The sequence below is a fragment of the Hydra viridissima genome, unplaced genomic scaffold (genome assembly GCF_058129835.1).
Source record: "Hydra viridissima isolate aposymbiotic clone 2 unplaced genomic scaffold, HvirCarnegie_v1 scaffold_1, whole genome shotgun sequence".
Taxonomy (NCBI): domain Eukaryota; kingdom Metazoa; phylum Cnidaria; class Hydrozoa; order Anthoathecata; family Hydridae; genus Hydra; species Hydra viridissima.
The window spans coordinates 17,739,910-17,765,494 of record NW_028324300.1 but is presented as its reverse complement, the minus strand read 5'-3'; the positions used below and the strand labels follow the sequence as shown (position 1 = coordinate 17,765,494).

Here is a 25,585-nt window from a genome sequence, read left to right as displayed (position 1 = left end):
TTATGTAAGGCTCAAATTTCGTAAAGAATACTTCTTTATTGCAGATTCCAAAGCTAGATGGAATAGCCTATTAGCAATGCTCGAACATTTTTACAAATTAAAGTCATGCATTAAAAAATCAGATGTAGATTTAAAACCAAGTATGAACTTTGCACTAGCTGATTTTGATCTCAGCACTTTTGCCGGTATAAATAGCCGCTGAGTCACTTTGTTGCACGGATGCTAACTTGATTTCTGCGGATGCAGCATTAACATTAATGTTTGACTGGCAATGTGAAATTAAGTCATCATTGAGCATAGAATTTATGTGTGCTTTAAAACAACGCATTATTGCAAGAAGAACGCAGTTGTCCGATTTAATTTCTTATCTGCATAAAGGTCTAGAAGATGTTATTAGAAAATCAAACTGATTAAGTTTTAACTTTCCTTGTGCAACAAAAGAGAGTAATCTCAATTCATTTTTTGGGATTGTATATCAGAAGAGACTTTGGAATCAAAGCACTGCTGTTGAAAATCGAGCCCGAGAAATTCTTCGCTTAGAATTTAGCGAAGTTGAGACGAAGGAAAAAATTCTGAGAAATCAATGAAAAAAGATATGTACAAGGCCATTTGTAAACAAATAAACCATAAGATTGCCGGTAAACAACCACAATGCGCTGGTGATATGATCCAGTGTTTAAAAAAAGAAATAAGTCTCTTCGAAGATAAAAGTGTGCGAAAAAAATATTTCCAACAGGTTTATGATCTTCTTTTAACGATTCAGCCAACTAGCGTTGAATCCGAAAGAGCATTTTCTGCTGCCTTAATTATTTTAAACAAGTTGCGGTGGAGAATGGACGACAAAACTCTGGATGTACTTTGTTTTTTTAAGAGGTTACTTTCATGGAATAAAGGAAAAAGGTTCTACAAAATAGATCAAAAAATTTGCATTTAAATATTAGATAAAAAAATTGGAGATAAATAGATAAGTATATAGATATAAAAATAAATTTAAAAAATTGTTTACAATGCTTAAACGTGGAGAAAAAAAAATGCATAAGACTATCAAACATAGTTTACGTAATGCCGTGACAAAAGTTTTTTATCTTCGGAAAACGTTTAGCATTTCACCATACTTATTAAAGAGTAAATACACAACAATTAAGTGGATTATACGCCAGTTTAAACACTGCTCATATAATTTGTTACATAGGAATTTAAGTTTCTTTCATTAGATAAAAAAGTGAAGCTCCCGTAACCTGTTATTTACCTGGATATACTAAGTCTGCATTTTCACAAGGTAAAAAATCGAGCGTCTGATATAGAAGTGTTTTTGTTGTTACTAAAAACCTTTTACTCAATAAAAAAAATTTTTTTTTGAACTTGTCTTATTTGAATGTTTGCATTAACATTCAAATCAATAAAAGTTGCAATATGGCAAATAGAAACTTAAGCAATTTGCTTTGTTACGTGATTGGATGTACTATTTTGACAACCTTAGTGAAAGTAAGCTTTTAAAGAACTGAAGAGCAAAACATAAGTTAATTATTTATTGTTAATTCATAGCTCTTCCATTTTTACAATACCATCAGCGAAAAACAGCACAATCTCTTTACATCCATTTCTGTGACTTCCTTTTTGAAAACTTTCAAGATGAAATACTTTTCATATGAGGCCAAATATGATATGGATAGGCTAGAAAAAATATATAAAATAAAAACTAGCTGAAATTTATTGCCATTATTCGGCTTGTCTGCAGTAATGAAAAAATCACAGGGTTCGCTTTGTCTGCAGTTCAAATATATCACGCATAAATGCAGCAGATTCTATACTTTCAACCTCGATCCAAGCAGTTTTGCTCAAGCATGCGGAAGAATCAAATCATTAACTTGATCTTCGAGCTGCAGTAACTTGGAAAAGTAAAGCTCGTCAGGATGATACAATTTATCATATTTATCCGAAAATTTAAGGATGAATCTACATGTAGTTGGTGAAACTGAACTCGGCAAACTTAGTTATGCAAGACAGATTCTTTTGAAATTGAACATTTCATAAACAGGTCGGTGGTAACTTACAATATTAAAGAATTTTTGCAGGATGTTGTGTGTGAAATAAATTCAACTTAATATTCTAATAGATGAATATTAAAACATTTAAAAAACTTCAAAACTGCTTAGTTCTGAATGACAGAGAAAAGATTAAAAACTGGTCATTACTTGGAAGAGATTAGTAGATGCTTTTTTGGATTAATATTAATTTTATCAGTATCTTGTTTCGAAAATAGATGTTAGGGTTCAAACAAGTTTGTAAAATATAACAGTTTAGAAGGCAAAAAAGCAGGTGATATGATAACTAGAGAACATACAGCAAATGAAATAACAATTATTATTTACTTGCTTCCTCAAACTCTATGAGAACAAATAAAATGTAATAATATACAGTTTATATATTAAACAATAATAAAAGAAGTTAGGCATATGATAAGACTTAAAAGTTAGAGTATTATACCTTCGCAACTTGACAATAAAAATAAGGATAGTTTTTTGGACTACCGCAACAAAACCATAAAGTTTAAATACATTTATGGAACGCATACAATCGTAGAAGCAAGAGAAGATGAAAGTTTGAATTCTAATTGAATAAGTGTTGGTTATTTATTACACAAAGAATAAAGGGATATGTCCATATAAAAGTGGATGGTAGAGAAACAGAGAAAGAAGGGCTTGAGTTCGAAGATACTCAAAATAGCCATGATCGGCTGTGAGGACGAACTTGGTATAAATGAACATAAGCAACTGCACGACAGCGCCGTGATATAATTGTAAGCTACTGTAACAGTAGATATAAACAACTGTGACGACAATGATATGAATAGCAATAATAGCAATAATAATATAAGATCTAACAATAAAAAGTAATAGTAATAATAATATAAGCAAAAAGCAACCCATAATACGGATTATGGTTGGTCTGTTACTTTATAGTGGCTGTTTTCCACAATTTAAAGTTGCGAAACTTTAACTAATACTTTTTTAGAAAAACGCCTTCAAATTAAAAATATTAAACCATCTGTAAAATTAAAATAAAAAGTATACGGAGGTAAAATAATTTACCAATTATTTAACATTATTTCAGTAATTTACAACTGACATAGGTCATATCAGTGTAAGGCAGAACCATTTTCCTCGACATTACTAAGTTCAAAACAATACGTTTTTAGTTACTGACACAAAATAATAACACTTCATCATGCTTTAAATTGACGAAAAAGTAAAGCTAAATTCTTTTTATATTTTTTATAACATGAACTTTAATTAATAAGATTAATATAAAGCGAACGTAAATTATACATGAGTTATTAATTTTTTGGTATCCGCTTGATATATGTTTCTTTAAAAAAGGAAATGGTCTTTAAAACGTTAAATGCAACTAAATAAATTTAGACCGTTTATTTTGAAAGTGGTATAAATCCATTTGTCAAAAAAAGTTAGAAATCACAGTTTACATTAAACCTAGTGCGCACTTCTTATTTGTAAACAATTTACAGTTAGTATTTAAACATATCAATATGTTTTGATCAATTTAAAATTCGTCAATAAATGAAATTGCATAACAATTGATTATAAAAATGTCCATTTACGACCCTGAAAGAATATGTTATTTTAGTTAAATTCACACGCAAGTCATTTATGTAGTCAAATTACACATATCTAAATTCGTAGAGTCATTGCTAAACTTAGTACAATTTATGCATATTTTTTAATCGACTAAAATGCTAAACTTTAAATACCTTGAAAGCGGAAAAAATGGACACAGGGGAGATGGGGGCGCATTGATCGCCGTAGCAGTGTTTTGAAAATTGCGCAGAACCTGAAAGAGATGTAAAAACTTATTAACTACGAAACACATGTAGAACTATCTGGCTTTTGGAATATATAAATATTTTGATTTAAAAAAATGATAAACATGAATAATTTTAACTTTTAAACAGCCCTCTCAAAAGATAAATGTACCCCAAACTATGGGGTACTATGATCTCCGACTTGGGGCACATTGATCTTATATGCGTAATATTATCTAAACGTTTAACACTTCTTTAACTAAATCTTGTAAATAATTTAGTCATAGGGTAATATTGTATAACATATAATACATCTAAATTTTTTTAATTATTTTTTAAATATAGCAGTTAAACCCACTAGTCTAACTTTTAATTAAAAAATGTATAAATCACAGCAGCTATAAGCTACCCGCTTTATATACGTTTAAAACTTTACAACAACTTGAAATTTATAAGAACTGAGATATAAAGACTGAAATAAGAATACACCTTTTAAGTTTACAAAACTTGTTAAAAGTACAATATTTTGATTAAGAATATTTCATCATTTGTGAAAGTCAAGTTGTGAAGCAGCTTTTGGTTTACATTGTTTTTTATTCCTAAGCAAGTAATTCTTAGTTTCTTTCTTATCTTTTGTGGAGACTTTTTGTTGATTTTTGGTTTGCTTCAAAATTTTCTTTTCTTTTGACAAACGAATTTCATTTCTGACAGGAGTATCAGTCAAGATCCTTGTTTTTAACTGCCTACTTTTAACATTTTTTTTTCTGGCAGATGCTTTTGGGTAAGGTTTTAAAACCTCAGGTGAGATTATAGAAGCAACACTTGTTGACACTTTGTTTAAAATACTTGTTTCAATATTTACTATAGTTATTTCAGACTCTATGTGATTAACATGTGCTGGTATCATTTCAGATTCCATGTTGTTGACAGGAGTGATAGTAACTGGAGCAGCTCTATCTGTAACTGATGATGGTAAATATTCGTCATCTTTGAAAATTTCAGAATTGAATGGCTCAATGCCAGCTACTCTAAATCCTGTCTGTATATTAGATGGTGAGAAAGCTTTTGTATACGGTTCTCGAACTATTGAAACAATATCATAAATGGTCATTGGTCTTGGGTTTGAAACCATCCAATTATGACATGCAGAATTGTAAAACCTTTTCAATGGTCCAAAAACAGTTCTATCTAATGGCTGCAATTTATGGCTGCAATGGGGAGGAAAACTTATCATTGTAATTCCGTGTTGAATTGCAAGCTCCAAGCCTTTAACAGAAATATGACTTTCATGAATGTCGAGAAGTAACAAAACTGGAGATTCCTGAGAACAGTTTGAATATTTAACAAAATGTTTAATCCATTCAATGAAAATTTCTGAGTTCATCCAACCAGAAGGATTTGCAAATCCCACACATCCAGGAGGTCCTTCCTTAATCATGTAATCATGAAACTTTACCCTAGGAAAAATAAATAATGGAGGAATGGAATTTCCAATAGCATTAGAGGCACAACATGCAGTTACCAATGTTCCTCGTTCTGCAGATGTGATTCTTCCAACTTGTTTGCTTCCTCTACCAGCTAAAACCTTTACCGGCTTTTGAACGGTTGTTAAACCAGTTTCATCAACATTATATATACAGTTAGGATTATATTTATATCGATTTCTTACCGTTTTAAGATTTTGAAAAAACTCTCTTACAGTGTGTTTGTTAAAAGCTGTTGATCGAGCGAAGCTCGTTGCTTCAGGTGTTCGTAGAGACAACTCTGGTTGTCTTTTCATAAAACCTTGCAACCAATCAATGCCTGCAATTTTATTTTTGATCCATGATGATGGGCATATCTTATTGTTTTTTAAAGCAAATTCATATGCCAATAATCGCGTTGACCTAGTTGAAAGGCCATAGTTCATTTTTGATGCAATTAGTAAATAACTTGATAAACTTTTTTCATCTTCTGCTGTAAAAACTTGTCTATTGTTGTAGTTAGGCTTGAAAGCTTCATTTGGATTAAGCCTCTTTTTACGACAATATCTTTTTAAAGTCATTCTTTCTATGTTAAACTGACGTGCTACAACATTCAGTTGTGTTCCTTCTAAAACTTTGTTAACAGCTACTTTCTTTGTTTCACTTGGTATAGCAACTTTATTTGTTTTTTAATTCTATTTCTAACCATTTTAAGATCTGTAAAAAAATGTTTTTAATAAATGCTAATATTTAACATAATAATATTATGTTAAATATTTTTTAATTATTATGTTAAATATTATTCTTTTGATATTATAAAATAATAGTATTATTATTACTAGCTTATAACATAAGTAGATTTAAAAAATGAAATGCTAAAAGCTATTGTTTGTTTATATATAGTTTTTTTTTAATTATAAATACAATTCCATTCGTTTAACTGTATTGCTTATAAACAAAAACATGGGGCACTTCGTCATCTATGGGGCACTTTGATCCTCCGATCAATGGGCCCCGCATAGTCAAAGATCAATGTACCCCAATAGGTATAGGTAACATATTGATAGCAATATCTACTGTATAAATTGCAGCCAAATAAAAATTATATATTATATTATACACCTAACACTTACAAATTTAAAATAAAATTGTTGTTAACCCATACAGACATCTAAATAAAAATATATTTGAATTATAGTACGATTTAAAAAAATCACTTTTTATGACGAAAAACAATATTTTCTTTATTTTTTTTGACGCTGATAACCTTATGAAAAAATATTACGAATAATCAATTAGGGAAGCATAATGGTTAATTAAATTGCAACCTCACTTCTAGTAAGGTAAAAATGAACGAGTAAAAGCCAAAAGATCATACTGCCCCGGCGATCAATGCGCCCCCATCTCCCCTACATCACTTTCAAAATAAACGGTCAACTTATTAAAAGTATATGACCATTTGAACATTGCTATATATGGCACTAATTTGACCATTTTTGTATATGGCCTCTTTGTTTCAATAGCTTTGGGTAAACAGTAATATACTACCATTTACTAAAAACTCCTTTTGTTACTCGAAATTTATTTTTCTTAAATAATTTGACACTAATAAAGGACCTCCTTTCCTCATTTTTGCCTTAATGGTGGTGAGGAGAATAGAGTTATCTTTATTAAGAGTAATCAAGTTTTTGATGAAAACCTTTCACCAGAATAATAAAAAGTAAAACAATGATTTACATGTATAGGAATTTTTTCTTTTAATAGGTATAAAAATTTAACATATATAAGAATATCTTTTATTCCTCAAAAGTGTTGCAAATGCAAACTAAGCTAATTAATTAGTTTAACACCTTATAAAACTTAAGTAATTCGATACATGACAAATGCGCAAAACTACAATGTTCACCCCCCGTTTAAAAAGATCTCTTAAGTTACGTACCACAAATTATTTGGCATAAAAAAGAGAAAAATTTAAAAAAATTGAAATAATTGCATATATTTATATCATTTTAACTGACGAAAACTTACAATTAAAGGTAATCAAGTTTTTTTTTTATAAATCGTATAAATGCGTCAATCGTAAATCTTAAAGAAAAAAAAAAATGGAATTGATACCATAATAAAAAAAATGACACCATAAAAAAAAAAAAACACTAAATAAAAACTGAAAATCGATTAACCTATTTCTAGTAACCTATTTTGACATGGCAGTTAATATAAACATTTATCGTAAATGTAACTATAAAATCTATTTTGAAGTACAAAAGAATTATCAATACTAATATAAAAAAAAAAAAAAAAAAAAAAAAATCAAATTAAAATATAAATTGCATTTTTAGCATAATGCTGTCTTGGCTTTTAGTAAATAAATAAAAGCAGTAAGTTCCAATAGTGAAACTACCTATTATACATTTTTAACAATAGTCACTAACATGAAGGTGTCTATTGTTAAAAATGAATATCAACACAAAACATCAAAACAATAACACATAACAATAGAACATTTACACCCTTGATCCTAAAATCCAGCGAAAATAGCAAACCAAATTAAAATACGAATGGCAAAATTTGAAAACTAATTTAAAGTTAACTATATTTATCTTTTTACTAAACACATAAATGCAGAAAAATATATTTGTTTTTATATTCAATATTGGTTATTCAATTGATTCAAATTTAGGACATTAAAACACCCTTTAAAGATCAAGGTTGCATACTCTCTCATACACATTACGCTAAACATTAACAGACATTATGTTTCCAGAATAATTAAAAAAGGTTAGACAACACAACTTAGCTCTAAAGCAGTAACACCGCCTGGCACTAAATGTTGCCAAGTCACACCTCTGCTATAAGTACATTGCTTGACTGGCAAGGTTATCAATCTTGCACAACATAATGCCAAGTCACACCACTATGAAAACATGGAAACAACATAATTCAAACATACATACAACTATAAACAAATATGGTTTTAAATAACACATATAAACACATTTTATAACAATATTAAATGACAGATATATTTATCAAAAACTATAAAAAAAAATATTAAAATAAAAAATAAGTTTATGCATACAAAATGTACTCACAACCTACAAACAGTTAATTTTCAAAATGAAAATCTAAAGACTATAAATTAACAACATTAGAAAATACAACATTTGTGTTTGAGATGTTTATCAATTTTGAAAAACAAACTATTATATGCTCTAGTTCTTGAACATGCAACATATTATTGACCCTGAGAGAAGCACGGTTTTTTTTGAGATTTTCCCCAACTTTATTGAATGTTTGACCTTGACTTTTATTAATTGTCATTGAATGAGCCAATCTGACAGGAAACTCTTGAAGCTTCAGAACAAAAGGTAAATTAGAACCTGATGGTGCCAACTGAATTTGGGGAACAAAAACCTGCTTCCCACCAAAAACAAACCCTCAGGATTGTCAAAACCTCTGCAACCCTGTCAAAACCTCTATATAAATATAATTATTTTGAAGAGCACAAACTTTCATTCAATACCATTGCATAACCCAGCTTTAAGTTCTAAATTTCTAAGTAGGAAACTACACAACCAATTTAATCTTAAACAATGAGGTGGCATACCTGAAGGAGTTAAGCTGTTCAAAAACTCAACAGGAAAGTGATTACTTTCATTAAGGTCATCAATATCAATTTTATCAGCACTTAAATAAATTTGGACCTCACCCGGCAGACATTCAAGCACTTCTTCATTGATTGATAATGAATAAACATTAGTTGAAGTTAAAATCACGCGTTTAGAATAATCATTTTGATCAGCATCTCCAAAAATCTTTTCAACAATCGATTCATTTTCTCTAATAATGCACTGATTTGGTATTTCAATGCATCCTTTAAAAGGCTCCTATTCTTTGACAGGTATTGTTCCATTCCCAAGTTTTAGTAGCCATTAGGAAAATTCACCTTCCCCATCTTGTACTCTCATATTTTCAGTTAATGCAAACTTCTGCACCCATTCTCGATGCAAAGAACATTTTATACACGATTCTAGTATTTCAACTGGTTGTCCTCTTTTTACAACAGGCAGAATTTGCCTAAAGTCAACACCAAAAAGAATGATTTTTCCTCCAAACGGAAAGTTGATGTTACAAATATCTTTTAAAAACCTATTAATTGCATTTAATTGTTTACATGTTCATGTAAGACAATATACTGCTCGCTACTCAGTTTGTTTTGGTTATTTTCTGGTGAAAGCAAGGCGCTTGCCCTCAATTTTAACAAATGCATCAATAGCATATTGCTGAAACATTTTTTTGCCATAAAAGAGTGAAGAAAAAAAATTGTCTAACTGAAAGTTTATAATTGTAATACTGAGATAATGTAACATGATATCTAACCAATATAGAACATTCAGGGTTGTGAAACAATTGATTATGGCAACCAGCGTCACCCCTCTAAAAAAATAGAGGATAAACCATAGGATCTAAGTTGGCAGACATACTTGATATAGTTTTAAGAAAATGACCTCTTGGGTAAATAACAACTTCTCTGGAAGCAGGTGGTGCACCATCTTCACCAACAAATACAACTGCAACTTCATCATGTGAAAAGAGATTATAGCGACTATTAGCGATTATAGCAATTTATACTGGAACATCATGATTCCAAAATATTTATAGCAAATGTAGTAAACAGCGCTAAAAACAAAAAATCAAATTGAGATAAAATAATTTTTATACATTGTGAGGGCGGTGGCTTTTATTTATTTTTAATTAATTATTTCTTATTTATTTTAAAGTTTGGTGGGAAGGAGTAAAGGGAAGGGGAAAGGGTTTGGTTTGGGTTTTAGGAAGGTATATGGAGGTTGGGAACAAGGTTGGGGGGTTTTATTAAATGTTTTCTATGTTCGGTCCCTCAGGTAATATATTACGGCGCGGCTATGGTAAGGTGCGCGGTTAGAGCATCATACTTTTCAATAACAATATTTTTACGCATATAGTAATAACAATAATTTTAATAATCGAAATGCAAACAAAAATACTTACTACTGGTTCTTTTTCTCTTACTTACTTTTCCTAACAAATATTCTCAAATATTTTCATCAATATATATATTCTCTTAATATTAACTCATGCAAATATCAATAAATCAATACAGATAATAACACTTATTTAAAGTTACTCAAATATCTTTTCTTACCAATTCTTCTTTAAAATCTTCATAAATTCTTCTCATAAAATTCTCTTTAAATCTTTAAAAATCCTTTTCTCATAAATTCCTCTTTTAAATTTCTTAAAATCTTCTTTTTAAATCTCTTTAAACTCTTTTCTCTTTAAATCTCTTAAAATCTCTTAGAATCTCTTAAAATCTCTTTTAAAACTCTTTTCTCATAAAATCTTCTTTTAAAACTCCTTTAAAACTCTTTTCTCATAAAATCTTCTTTTCAATCTCTTTTAAATCTCTTTAAATCTCTTACTTCTCCTTCTTTTTCTCTCTCCCCCCTTTTTATTTTTTTCGAGCTTTTTATAGTTTTTGGTTGTTTATCGTTTTGCTACTTATTCATCATTTATTTATGACAGGCTGAATAAGTTTCCGCGTGTACGTCTTTTCTTGGTTGTTATTTTTTACTTTCTCTTTTCGCTATATCGTTTATTCATATGACAAATTCAATAAGTCTCTGTGTGTATGTCTTTTCTTGGTTGCTGTTATTTTTTACTTTCTCTTTTCGCTATATCGTTTATTCATATGACAAGTTCAATAAGTCTCCGTGCGTACTTCTTTTCTTGGTTGACTCACTCTTTTCTTCGTTCCAATGTTACTAGCTTGAGTCGGGTAAAACTTAAAGGTAATGTTTTCAATTTTATCATTTTCCCTCCTCACAATATGGCAAAAAAATTTGTATTGGCTTTTAGTGAATGATTAAAAGCAGTGATTTTTAATAAAAATACCTATTTACCGTTTTTAACAATAGACACCAACATGAAGATAAGCCAAACGTCTATTAACTCAAAAGATAACCAAAAAACATCACAGCAACAACACACAACGATAGAACACACTATAAGTTAATATAATATGTATATAATATAACTTAAGTAAGATAACATTCATATATAACAAAACATAAGTAACAACATTATGCAAAATGTTATTAAAATATATTATTATGTACTTTTATCATGTGACCCTCTGTTAAAAGTACATAATTTGGCTGTCAAAATTGACAAATCTTGCTCTACATGTTTACCAAGCCACATCACTTTGAAAACACATATGTACCAACTATAAACACAATAAATGTGTTTATATAAGTATATAAAGTTAAATATATACCTTATATACATATTTAAACACATTTTTAAAACAATTATATAACACATATTAACTCATACACAAACAATAAAAAAACACTTTACATTATAATAAAAACACATTGATAAAACAACTATACAGCACTTATTACCACATACACATACATATCAAAAAAGCATAAATGCAAACAATAAACATGTGCAAACAAAAAATTTAAAAGTGATGCAAGAAAATTTGAAAAGATTCGAAGTAAACAAAATATATATTTACAAACAATACTCTTTACCTTCTTTTTTTTCATAAGAACTTTAATCCTCATAACAAAATTTAACCTTTACATGCAATAACATGTGACATGCCATGTCAGTGTTGGCACAAAATTCTAAAGTTTCTAAAAAAGAACAAAAGTAGTTAATAGCATCACAGAAATTTCAAAGTAGTAATAACCATTTTATGGAAATAGCATTAGTATAACTTTAAATAACATCCATACCCTTATTTTCCTTCTAAAAAATAAAAATACAAAAATAAAACTGCTAAAAGAAAAGCTAAAACAAACAAAATACAAACGATTTAAAAAATTAAAATCCTTTCTACTTTTTCTGATAAAAATTTAAATCCTTTCTACTTTATCTAATAAAAATGTATATATAACTATTTTATATACTAACTTCAATTATAATATGGTCTTAACGATTATCATTTATCTTAATATGATTCTTTATGTAATATCTAAACTAATAACCTTCTTTTTTTTCATAAGAACTTTTATCCTCATAACAAAATTTAACCTTTAATATCTAAACTAATAACCTTCTATTTTATCGACTTCTTCTTTTATTTTGAGAAGAAGTCGATGAAAAGTCTTTTCGCTTTTCATTGACTTCTTCTCAAAATAAAAAACCGAATTTCATTTGTCTCATTTCAAGCAAATCCTATCGACTAATTTTTTGAGAAAACAATTTTTGCGATCGATGGTACATTTACAATTTCAACAATTTTGACAAAAACCAATTTTCAAACTTTTACGAACCTTTATCAAAAAAACCGTCTTTAATAGACTTGCGGAGCGAAAATCAACAAATCGAAGAAGAAGAAAAACTTTCCTACACTTTCGTTTACGATGTGAAGGAAATATTAAAAAACGAAATGAACATCTTTAAAAATAACAACACGAAAGAACTGCTTCGTTGTTTTTATTGCTAAAGAACGCAAAAAAGTCTAAAAAACTTAATGTTCTTAAATGAAATTGATTTAAGAAAATAACCTGTTTATTGGTTAAACGATGCAGTCAACACCTTAAAATAAAACGAAAAATTAATCTCCCTTAAAAAACGTTTGATCGAGATTTCAAGGGAGCTCAAAGTAACAGAAGATAATCAACACCAGTTAAATTTTTTAAAATGAAAATATATTTCAAATAAGGTTTCTAATAGACTAAAAGTTTTTTGTAAACTTTATTGAATCCATTCTTGTTTACGCTTTTCAGGTCTTTTGCATACTACGGTTCGCAATGCGCATGTTTGAATTTGTCCTTCCACGTTTGCCGCTTCCACATTTTCCAACGTCCTTCACAACAAGTCCTTTTTTTCTATTCTTTTTCTTTCTTTTTTAATTTACTTTCTGCATAGCTTTCACCTTCATCGCTCTTTTTTCGTATTTTTTCGTTCTCGCTTTTTCCACTACCTCATTTCTTCTGCCACATATTCCATTTTCTTTTTTTTAGCCATTCCAGTTTTTCCTTCAACTCTTCAAATCATTCATTCACTTTTTACCATCCTTATTCCAAAGCTGTCTTCAAATACACTTTGATGTGACTCATTTTTCTCCTTTTTTAAACGATTTCCTCCAACTAGAACATTAAATACCGGAAACGGATTGTTTTGTCGCGTTTCTTTTGACCAATCTCTGTGCAAAACAAAAGCCAATTTAAAAAAAACGGGGTCCATTGCATCATAAATATGGGATCGATTTAATTCTGACATAACAATTTTTCGTTTTTAGAGTTTAAAAACGTACATCTGAATTTAGAAAAATCAAGGGTGTCCCTCACCACAAAATAGCACGTTTAACCTTCCAAAAGAGGTTGGTGGTTAGTCAAAAGCAAAACGTTTAATCTTTTTGTTTTTCGTGGAATAGCTATTCAAGTTGAACAATGTAACCACGTGTTTCATCTTCACCTCCGTCTTTCGGTAATTACAAGATCAAATGCAGATATTTGATTTGATAATATTTTTTCCAATTGTCTATAATTATTCCGTCGTGCCTTCTTTGTACCAGCAACCGATGTTATATGTATGTGTAATGATAGATAAGTTTTTGAACGACGTCGCACGGTGGTCCTTTTTCATAATCTATGGTTGCAAAAGGTATAAAATTTATCTTCAAATAATCTGTTATAATGACACTCATTGAATACCTAGATAACCAGGTAAACAAAATAAATCGTTCTTAGAACTCAACTCCCACCTCGAAGTGAACAATTGAACCCGAAAGTTGTACTTCTTTACCGAGCTTACGCTCAGTAGTTTCAGGCAATTTACAAGCGCCCTTTCAAAGTGAATTTAAGTGTACATAAAACTGTTATTTTAATATTTTTTTGAAATGGAAGTTGAGCGAACAGTTATATATTTACAATATTATAAAGCAATAGTTGTATCTTTGTTGATAAAAAAATTAATTGATTGTAAAGATGATGATAGATTAGCACTAAAATAAGAATTTGTAAAGATTTTAACAGAGTAGAACTTTTGGGATTGTTCGGGATTGTTGCTAAACTATTTTTTTATTGTTACCTTATTTATTTATCTCTCAGAAAAAATTACTCTTGTGTGCTAGAACGTGCTCTTTCTATATTTTTTTAAATTTTTTTAGGTTCGATGGCGTGTCGTGTGAGAAAACGAGACATTTTTGAAGTATGGCGGAAAGAAAGAAATTTTAATACAGTGATGAAATTTGTTGAAGAAACAATTAACTTTTTTAGTAGTGACACTAAAGAAGGGCCTAAAGTGAGTTTTAAAAAACAATTAAAAAATTTGTGTGGCGAACTTGCCAAAAAACTAAAACAACAATGTCGCTCAGTTGACAAATTTTTACACCACAACAAAGACTGGTTGGACACTGATTTTGTAATTTTTAAGTGCTTAGAAGAAGGTGAAAGGACAGAAAACACAGGGCGTCTAAAAAAACCATTTCAGAGAATGCAGTCATTCCGCGAAAACTAGGAGAGTGAAAGACCTCGTTAAAGTTAGGACATCTAATGAGCTTTCTCTAGCTACACAACTTAAGTTAAGGCGTGAGGGTAAAAGGGATGCTGCAAAAGTTATTCATATGGTTTCATCACCTACCAGTTCACCAAGAAGAGCTACCAAAGTAAAAAAACGTATTTTCACTGAAAGTAAGGCTCCCATAAAAATGACAGCAGAGCGTGCGTTAGCTTTCTTTGTTGATAATAAATTTACAAAGAATCAATACATCGATATTCAACAGACCTCTAAATCGCACAACGCTGACATTTACCCACCATACATTCGTTTGTTGGAGGCGAAGAAGCAATGTTATCCCGATGACATCAAAATAAGTGAAATATCTGCCGAAGTTTCTTTAAAATCATTAGTGAACCACACAGTTCAAAGACTTTTGAGTGCACAGAGAGATGTTTTAAAAGCAAGGCAGCAGGATTTTGATCCCAAAAAACTAAATATTTTATTCAAGTGGGGTTGTGATGGTGCATCAGGTCATAGCCGATATATGCAAGGTTTTGAAACGAACGATAGTGACGATTCGAGCATTTATTTTGTATCTATGGTTTCCTTTATAATGACTGCTTTGTCGGTAAGGGGGTCATGTGATTTGATTCTGTGGAATAATCCTGTACCTTCATCAACAAAATATTGTCGTCCCATCAAAATAATGTTTCATAAAGAAACACCTGATTTTGTAACATAACAAGTTGATAATGTTAAAAAAGAAATACAGGATCTGAGCTCCAGTGAGGTTATTGTGGAAGGAGTGCAGTTTAAAATACAATCGACGTTTTCACTAACGATGATCGATGGTAAAACTTGCAGCACTCTTTTCAATACAGCTACTCAAAATTGTCATATTTGTGGTGCATCACCAAAAATAATGAACAATCTAGAAGCAGTGCGAGCAAGACCGATAAATAAAAATGCTCTTCAATTAGGACTATCAAGCTTACATGCTTGGATTAAATGCATGGAATGTATCCTCAATATATCATACCTTTCAAATATTAAAAAATGGAGTATTGAGAAAACACAAAAAGATATAACAGAAAAAAGAAAAAAGGAAGTACAAGAAAATTTGAGAAGAGAATTGAATATTTTAGTTGATTTACCAAAACAAAGCTTTGGCACAAGTAATACAGGGAATGTGGCTCGTACTTTTTTTACAAGGGTAAAAAAATCTCTTATAGAAAGATTAGGTACAGTTCTCCGTACAATTAGTTCGGGGTTTGCAATAAATATACCAGTTTTTGAAATTTTTACCATGCAAACTGCTGATTTGTACATTCAAGAATACTCTTGGTACTACATGCCGCAAAGTTTGCACAAAATTTTGATGCATGGAAGCCTCGTTATAAAAGAAGCCATCCTACCAATTGGTACACTGTCAGAAGAGGCTCAGGAGCATAGAAATAAAGACATTCGAAATTACAGAGTTCCATGCAAGAAAATTTTCCAGAAAAGAAAATGTGGAAGACATGTTACATCTACTTCTTATAAGCTCTGACCCTTTAATCTCTTCTTTAAGGAGAGAAAAGGCAAAATCTAGTGACAGTTTTCCACAATCAGTTTTAGCCTTGTTAAGAGAAGCTGAAGACTTGTAGGCAAAAATTGTTTTCACAGGTTATAAAAATGTAATAAAATATTGGAAAAAATTGGTTACTGTGTTTTCTTTTTATTAAACATTAAGTTTAATACCTACTTTGCAAATACATTGTTTTATTTACATTTTCAGGATTCTGGTTTAGGCGATTTTTTTACATACTAGTAATTTAGAAAAACAAAACTAAAATCGGTTTGATTTGAAATTACTCCCCAGAAAAATAAAACAAATTTTATAAAATGTTATTTTTAACGTTGCTTTTAAATATAGAATTAAAATTATACAAAATTTACTGTGGTTAATATTTCTAAGAAACGATAATTTAACATAGCAAAATAAAAGTCATCATTTTTTAATTTTAATATCTAACAAAATAAAGAATAAATACTTAAATTACAGTTCTTGACAAATACAGATATTTTAAGAAATATAAATGTTTTGCCAGATGTAGACAGATTTCATTTCTAAGAAAATAACTGTAGAATATTGAAGCCCCGGCACTTAGGGAATTCGAAGTTTTAATCCTATTACCTAAAGACAGTAAAAGTGCACCCTACTTACGACAATTGCCATGAAATTACTATCTTTGCTACCATAACTAACCAAGGTCATTCTTGCATTTTACATAAATAACAATGCTGTACCTGTATACGAACTTTCAGTCCCTTATTTTGTGGTGTAATACTTTTGCAACCAAAGATCGCCGGAAAGGACCACTGTGCATCGTCGGTCAATAAGTTCTTTTGAAGTTGCAATGAATAGCGATAACTTGTTTTGTTCGGCGTGGGAGTTTCTTTTTTCCAATGTTCCAAAGACACCTTTAAAGTCCCAAAGGCAGCTTTACCGACGTCGAATAGTATTCTTTCACCTGATCGCGATACAGCATTGCTTCAAAATTGGTTTTCTTGTTCACCGTTCATGAACAATTTGAATTCGTCGTTATTATAAGGCGTATTTGAAAATTCCCACAGGATCTTTCAAAAGTTTAAACCTGTTCAATACAATGCGCGAGGCAGTAAACAAGGCAAATGCTCCCAAGTCTTCATATCTGGATATAACAAGTGTTGCCAATCTCTAAAGTTGCTTTCGATTTCTGTTTGTTTTTTATAATTCAGGTGTCGTCCTCACCGTATAATTAACAATACATCGTTTCGATTCACAAATATTTGTTTGGTCTTCCATAATTGTGCATTTCAATTTTAAAATTATAACCATAATCGTTCTAATGCCACAAATCATCTAAATGTTTATTTTTATCGAGCTTGCAATAATATTTCACACCCGTACCTTCTTTTGAACGATTTATGTTATTGAAAATGTTGCAAAATTCGTTGGAACAAAAACTGGAAATGATTATCTGTTTTTGAATCTTCACCAAAAACACGACCCGCATTTGAAACACGAGCAGTAATTCAAATTAAACTCACATTACCTCTTTTATTTGCTTTATTTAGAGGTTCGTTGCGAATAGAAAAGAAAGAGATAAATATCCTTCGATCAGGATAGAGAAAGTCTAAAAAAATGTGTTCTCTTGAATTGTTGTCATGCTCCGTATAAAAGAAAAAAGGCAAGTTGTGATATTCGATAGGGTGATATTCGATTGGGTTTCTTAAAAAATACTTTCCGTTTTCAAACTTTCGTACCCTTGTCTGGTGAAACTATGAAAATTGTCATAAGCGTTAATGTTCAGATTGATTTGAGGATCGTGATATTGCTAAATATTATTATTATAAATACCACTAAACTATTAAAAATGAGTTGAAATGTTAGCAAAATTCATCACGCACTTCAATTCCTCAAAAAGTGGTTTTTTGTTTGGCACCAAGCTCGGCTTCTGAAAAAAAAAACTGATTCCAAGAATTGAACTGCTTCATTTCGAATTTATCGGCTTCTGGTTCGCTTATTTTGATCGTACCAAAAAAGAATTGTTTTTGTCTCTATCCTTGCATTTGTTCATAAAACTGCTTGTTCGTCAAGGTATTTTTCAATGACAAAAATTCTCCCTGTTTAAAATACTTCTTAAAAACTTACTTGAAAACTCTCTTACTTTTCTTCAAAACTACGTCATCTCGCTCTTGTAAAACTCTTTTTTTTGAGCATTTGGTTGTTTTCTGTTGCGATGCCTATTAATCATTTATGTAAATGGGAGGTTGTTTAGTGTTTGTGTTTACGTCTTTTATGTCTTACGTCATTACATCATCTTGGTGTTTAGGTCTTTCATGTCTTTTTAACTTCTTTTCTTTCCGTTTTATCATTTTCTTATGTGACAGGTTGATGAATAATCGTGTATAAGTCTTCTCCATGTCGTTGTTTTTAATTTTTCTTCTTTTCGCTTTATCGTTTTCGAATCTTCGCGTTTTCATTTTTTCCCAGTTGTTTTTTTTTTTAACTTTTTTTCTTTTCGCTTAAAGTTCATTTTAATGACAGGTTGAATAGCACTCCTTCTGCACGTCTTTTCTTAGTTGCTGTTTTTAACTTAATTCGTTTCGCTTTATCAGAAAAAAAATTGAAGAAAAAATCCAAGATCATTCTTATTGAAATCTGTTGAACCAGGGGGAGAAACAATTTTTCTAGATAAGAGGCGGAAAAATGCACTGAGCAGTCGCTGTGCGCTAGCTCGCTCTCGAATACTCGTGTGTAAAGCACCCTTCAGGTCATTCACTTCAAGGTGGATGGTAGAAATGTAAGAGCTATTATTGATACTGAATGTTCCACGGTAGAACCACCAAAAGGCCAGCTACCACTAATGGTAGTGGTTCAAGAAAACATAAAAACAAACTTCGGTCGGTCGTAGATTGGAAAGAAATCTATAGGTTCATCGAAGTATTCACAAAAGAATCAGAAGTCTAAAACATTCGTAAACTATTAGAGACAATAAGAAGTGGAATTATCTCAGACAAACAAAATGTTGTTGTCTGGATATAAGGTTAGTTTATATTGATAAGAAAGTAAAAAATGTGAAAAATATTGATACCTACCATTGCTGAAAAAACTGATTAAAAAGAAAAGCAAAGCAAACAAAAGCAGAGTTTAAGAATATTTCCAACAAAAGCAGAATTTAAGAATATTTCCAACAAAAGCAGAATTTAAGAATATTTTCTTGACTTGAGGAAGACATTAATGTTTAGATTTAATCTTTCAATACAATTAAATAAAGAGTTAACGTTGAGCAAAAGTAGAGCAAATGTGATATTTGTAAGAATTTATTTGAGAATAATAAATTTATAATTAACAAAAAAATGTGCAAATGTTTTCATTGATGTTGATGTAGTGCAACAACTGAATGGTGAAATAATTAATGATGTTCGTTCTTCTTTGGCACCTGTAAGAACAACAATAAAACGTTGTCTGGCTAATAACCCAAAAGTGAAAGTGATTTTAAAATGTATAACGAAAAAAGCAAATGAATGTCTGGTGAATTTCACTATTTTGAAACAGATGCTAAGTTTTCATTTTAAGATAAAAGTTTAAAAGCTACAGATTTACATGACTTAAATGATTTTGATAAAACTAGTATTAAGATGATACCATGAGTCATCATTTTATTTAGAGTTTTACAAGCTTTATTAGAAATGGTAGTTGTTAGTCATTTCTTAATTTTCACACTGTTATATATGAACCATTCCTTTTATGAACCAAGTCAAATAAGGTAGCTTACTTTTACTACTTCCTAAAATAATTGAGAGCAAATTATCCTGAAAATCACAACGATGAACTTATTGATACTAGTCTATTTATCCAATTGAATGATTTTGATAAAACTGGTATTAAATATTCTACAAATTTTAGTTTTATAGACAAATGTTAAAAAGTAAAATCCAAAGTATTTTGGCACTGATTCTCAAATTCAGAAATCAAGGACCTTTTTTTTCTGCAAAAATTGTTTTTTGGAAAAATGATTTTTTTGTTACAAATATCCATAATAGCTGTACGCTTACTTTTTTTTTTTTTTGTTTGTTTTTTTTTGTTTAAAAAAAAGGTCCTCAAAATATAAGCTGAAACTCCTTTTTTCTGTGTCCCTAAACAACTTCTAGATACATCACTGACCACTAACATTATCAAATACAAAATAGATTAATGAATAAAATCAAGCCCCAAAAGAATATATCTTTGTTATTTTATTCACTCCCAGTAGTTGGCTTCATATTTTTGAAAGCTTACTTTTTATATCAGCATTAACTTCTTGCATAGAATGAGACAGCTGCAAAAGCGCCAGACTGGAATCCTAATAAAAACAGTCTGGACTGTAAATAAACTACTTTGCAATATTGTATTTACAAAAAAACTTAATACATGCAAAATATCAGTTAAACAGGCTAGAATGAAAATAAAAATTCAGGTGCTACAGAAAATCTGACTTTGACAGATAAACTATAAAGTTACGTATTTTTCTGCTTTATGACATAACATTGTTGATAACTTCCTTTTACTTTTCTTAGGGCTTGGCTTAAAAGCAATTCTTGATCTTTCCTCCTGTAAAAAGTTTGGCTATCAAAGAGATTTGTTTAACTATTTATACTATTATTAAACCTGGTAAAATGCTAAACAACTCACAACTAATCTTGAAGATCTTTGCTTTGTTTTATTGTGCTCAACAATAAAATGAGATGGAGAAACTGCCTCTTCTGTCTCTGAATCTGTTAACAACTCTATTCAAAAGAGATAATAATTATTAGTAAAGTAAGACAAAGAATCACACAACAAGCAATGCAAGTTAACATTCAATTATGCTTTTTATAACAAACTGATCAATCACAATTCTATTGTGTTGTATATTCAACACAATAGAATCAAAATTCTATTGTGTTGAATATACAACACAATAGAATTTTGTCAATAATATCAATTTAAGAAGATTTACAACATAAAATAAAGTATAAGACCCAAATAAAAAAATGATTTTATTAAGATGTAAAGAGAGCTATAAAATAAACAAGAACTTAAAGCATGAACAACTATTTCAGTGAATAGCTAGGTTTTGTTACACTTTTAGCGTTGGACTTATTCATAGGCAGAGGAGGTTCTTTTCTTTTATCCTTTTTTTTAATGATTTCTTCAACATAAGTGTCATCTGATGTAGAAAAGTTTTAATCCTCACAACAGGAAAAAGAATCTAATTAAAAAACATTTTGCTACAAAGTAATTCAGTCAATTACATGAAATAAAAAAGAAATAAAATTATTTAAATACTGACCATCTAATTATCTTACACTTTAACAATTGAAATTTGTTCCATTCTTTTGTTGGTGAAATTTTGTTTTTTAGTGCATGATTATAGTTTTTCTTTGGCAAGTAAATTTGATTCCCTTTGTTGTCAATTCACTTAGTTAATGCAACATCCTCTATCACCCTGTTATTTTCTTTCCCTACAGCTTTTGAAAACTTCCCAGACATTTATACTAATGTATATAGATGTGTTTTACAAACTGTAAGTAACCTAACAAATAAATTTTAAAAATAGTACTTTTTCTTACAAATATTATCATTACTATCATTTTTGAACAATCATTAGTTAAATAGTATTGCTATCATTATTTCTTTTAATAATAAATATAAATTATATTGAGGAATGTAATTGTTACAAAAAAATGACAAAGAAGTGGTAAGTTATATAAATTATAAAATAATAAAAATCAAATAAAAAGCTTATATAAATATAAAAGTTGTAAAAGATGAAATATAAAGTTAAGCAAAATTTAAAATAGCTTTTTTCAGATGCTTCAACAATGGATAGATAATAAAAATGCTCTTTTTATACCAGCCAAAAATAAAGAAGTCAGACATTTAATTTCTGTTGCAAAAACAAAATTATTAAAATACTAAGAGTATAAACCTTTTCTTAGTCAAATGGCTCATTTAAATGAATGCTCTGTTTATACCAGCCAAAAAGAAAGAAGTCAGACACATTTAATTTCTGTTGCAAAAACAAAATTATTAAAATACTAAGAGTATAAACCTTTTCTTAGACAAATGGCTCATTTAAATGAATGCTCTGTTAATATCAGTAGAAGAAACATGCGGAATTCTGTTGCTTTCCATTGTTTAAGTTCCTTCAATGAACGAGGTTGATGTGCAAATTCAGAAGTTAACGTTCCATAATACGAGGCTTTTGTACTAGATAGATAAAAAAGTCTACACTCTAATGGACCTGAAGCTAGAAAAGGCAAAATTCTTTTTGTAACATCAAGACAGACAATATGGATATAGTCTTAGATGAATGTTGAAACAATTGTAATTTTCAAATCACACAAGGGAGAAAGCATCTTTTGATGTTCAGGGTATCTAAAGTTCCTAAATGTTCTTTCATCACGCAAGACAAGAAGTTCTTCACTATCAAACACAATCTTTTGAGAATAACATATCCCAACAATCGTACATCTTTCACAGCCATATTTTGAAGTGTGACCAACAACACATTTTATAAAAGAACGTGCTGGTGCATCACATATAAATAATGATATATTAAAAGTATAATTTTACCCATTATTTGAAAAACCATCAGCTAATAGTTCTTTTGCTTTTTCAATAAAGTAAGCTAAAAACAAATCTACTGGTTCTGGTTTACCTTCACCACCTTACAAGGCAATCATAAATACATCGTTTTCCTTACACAATCCCAGTATTGGCCACAATTGAAAATTAGAAGACTTAAATATAAGCAAGCCATCGATACTGCATGTCATTGATAGACTTTCAGCATTAAACATCAAATTCCTTTGCATTGATTTAACTATTTCATTTTTAATTCCAAAATGAATATATATTGCGTTTTTCAATGTTTTGTGGTGTTTTCAGCAGGGTTCTAGCATCACAAGGAACTTTGAGGCCATTTTCCCTTAAAATACAAAGTAACTTATTCATACATGCACAAGGTACCCTGAATTCTGAAAAACATACAGACAAACTTTTATTCAAAGTTGAGTTATGTTCACACTCATTAAGCTCTTGGTTATCAGAGTATTCATTGTCAGAAAACACTCATTGTCAATACTCAGTATGGTCAGAATATTCCTCAAACGTCCTTTCATTATCGTTAGATGAACTACTATCTCCACCTAAGATTCCAACATTAAGTATACTGTCTAAAGATACAGATTCCAGTAATTTCTTGTATTCCTTTTGAATGTATCCACGACGTCATTGTTGGTATGAACTTTTTGTAAAGGGTATAATTGTATCTAGATAAAAATGTTTTTATTTCAAGACAAAAAAAAGGCAAATAAATCACACCAGTTAAACTTCTAAAAACTTCTCTCACTGTTGTTTTTTACTATTTTTCTCAATGGAAACGTTACGTCCCCAGCCATTCACTAAAACAGTTTTGGCGTTATTAAAAACACCATGTATAACTATAAAAATACTTATTTATATTAAAATTATATTTTAATCTAGAAATAAAATTATGAACTCAAGAATAACGTTCTTGTCTTTCAGATCATAAAGTGATTTTAGTAAAATGTTATGCACTGAAACCATGAAAATACTTTGTCGCTATGTTAGCAAGTAATTTGTAATAGCATGTAATTTTATTATTTAAAACTTAGTCAAAATTATTATCATTATGATTTATGTTGTTCATAGATTAGCATAAACTTAGATACGTTTAAATAAATTTTTATTCCTTTCTGGAAACAAGTTTCTCTCATGCACGTTTCTTTAATGGCGGTCATTTATAATAATCGTTCTGTAAAATCGATTGTCTTTAGTTAAAATGTCTTCTTTCTGTTTAACTGATCTATAGAAGACATTTTAAATGCATCTATATGTAATCGAAAAGAGATATCTAAGTTTTAACCTTGTTTATACATCTAATTTACATCTACAATTGGATATAAATAGAATCACTGAAATTAGACCTTTTTTCGATGACTAATATACGTCTAAAATATACGCATCTACGGAAGATACAAATTAGAGTTGTCTTAGATGATCTATAGACGTCTTTTGCCTGCTGGGTACACATGTATAATTTGCTGTATTTAATTACATAAGAATAGCTATTGAAATGCATTAATTGCACAAAGATAAACTATTTCCATTTGATAGATAAATAAAGTTAATAATAAAAAATAAAAAGATAAATTATTTTATCAAGATATTGTAATAATACTCGATTTAATTTTGTTGAATTTTTGATAGATATAAATATGTATCAGCTGCTGCTGGATTTGAAACTGTCAATACGAAAGATCAAACATTTAAACAAGATGATTGCGAACAAGAGTAATTTTTTGTCATACGTTTTGCATGCTGTTCTCATTGAAGAAAAAGATCGGGCTATTGAGCAGTGGTGCACGCTTGATGTCGGGGTTCGATACCCATGCGTTGCAGACGCTTGGTCAATTTATTCTGAACGTCTGTACTTATAAACAGCTGCTAAATTTGTGTCACTGTTTCTCGTTCATTTAGTCTTGGGTTGTTTTTCTTCATGCTTAGATATTTAATGCTGCTTCAGTGATTGATTGACTGAATTTGTATAATTACTTATGTTCTTTTGTTATGTTACTGTCATTTTTGTGACTAATAAAGATATATATATATAATTTTTGTATCAAATTCTAAAAAATGTTTAAGTTTTTTTGTTCAAAATTTTAGACTTCGTGTTGATTGAAAATGGTTAAAAATAGAATTCGCAAGCACAGATAGAGGATTGGTACCTCCCGAAACAATGAGACCAGCTGTGGATGAAGTTTTATTAAAAACAGGCCTAATAATGAAGTTGCTCAAGTGTTTGGTATCGATCGTATGACATTGAAAAGGTATGTTAAAAAGCAAAGACTTAATCCGGCGTCAGTCTTCTTCTTCTTCTGTGAAGACCTATCGTCAGAAGAAGAAGAAGACTGCTTATCAAATTATTTGCTCCAAGCTCCGAAGATGAGCAATGGCCTTTCAACGAAAACAACTCGCGTATTAGCATATGAAATGGTTGTTGCTAATAATAAAGTTTGTCCGGATTCATGGATTAAGAACAAAATGCCAGGTATCAATTGGTTACAGAGCTTTATGAAAAGAAAATCAGAATTATCTTTACGAGCTCCAGAAGCCACCAGCATTGCAAGAGCAACAGTTTACAGCAGATTCACCGTTAGTGAATTTTTTCGGAATCTCCGGGAAGTGCGAGAACGTCATCAGTTTGGTCAACAAAGCATTTACAAT

At 29.9% G+C, this 25,585-nt stretch overlaps 1 protein-coding gene and 2 long non-coding RNA genes across 6 annotated transcripts in view; all 3 read right to left on the bottom strand.

The window, feature by feature from the left end:
- Nucleotides 1-25,585, bottom strand: part of LOC149893664 (uncharacterized) — a 174,218-nt gene that overhangs the window by 15,045 nt on the left and 133,588 nt on the right.
- Nucleotides 8,447-11,548, bottom strand: LOC149893675 (uncharacterized). Of its 2 annotated transcripts, XR_016453857.1 has the most exons (3): nt 11,439-11,548; nt 11,223-11,324; nt 8,447-11,104 (listed from the first exon to the last, which is right to left on the bottom strand). It is a non-coding gene; the product is annotated as an uncharacterized LOC149893675 (long non-coding RNA). The 2 variants fall into 2 exon arrangements; XR_016453856.1 differs by lacking the exon at nt 11,439-11,548 and having other exon boundaries at nt 11,223-11,431.
- LOC149893674 (uncharacterized) overlaps nt 12,968-25,585 on the bottom strand; it is a 49,980-nt gene continuing 37,362 nt past the window's right edge. For 2 of the 4 annotated variants that reach the window (XR_016453796.1, XR_016453813.1), the window contains 3 exons: nt 22,386-23,607; nt 20,984-21,866; nt 18,684-20,902 (listed from right to left, as the gene is read on the bottom strand). This is a non-coding gene — a long non-coding RNA (uncharacterized LOC149893674). Of the gene's footprint in view, nt 13,933-18,683; nt 20,903-20,983; nt 21,867-22,385; nt 23,608-25,585 lie in introns of those variants that run through there. The other 2 variants (XR_016453815.1, XR_016453811.1) reach the window with 2 other exon arrangements.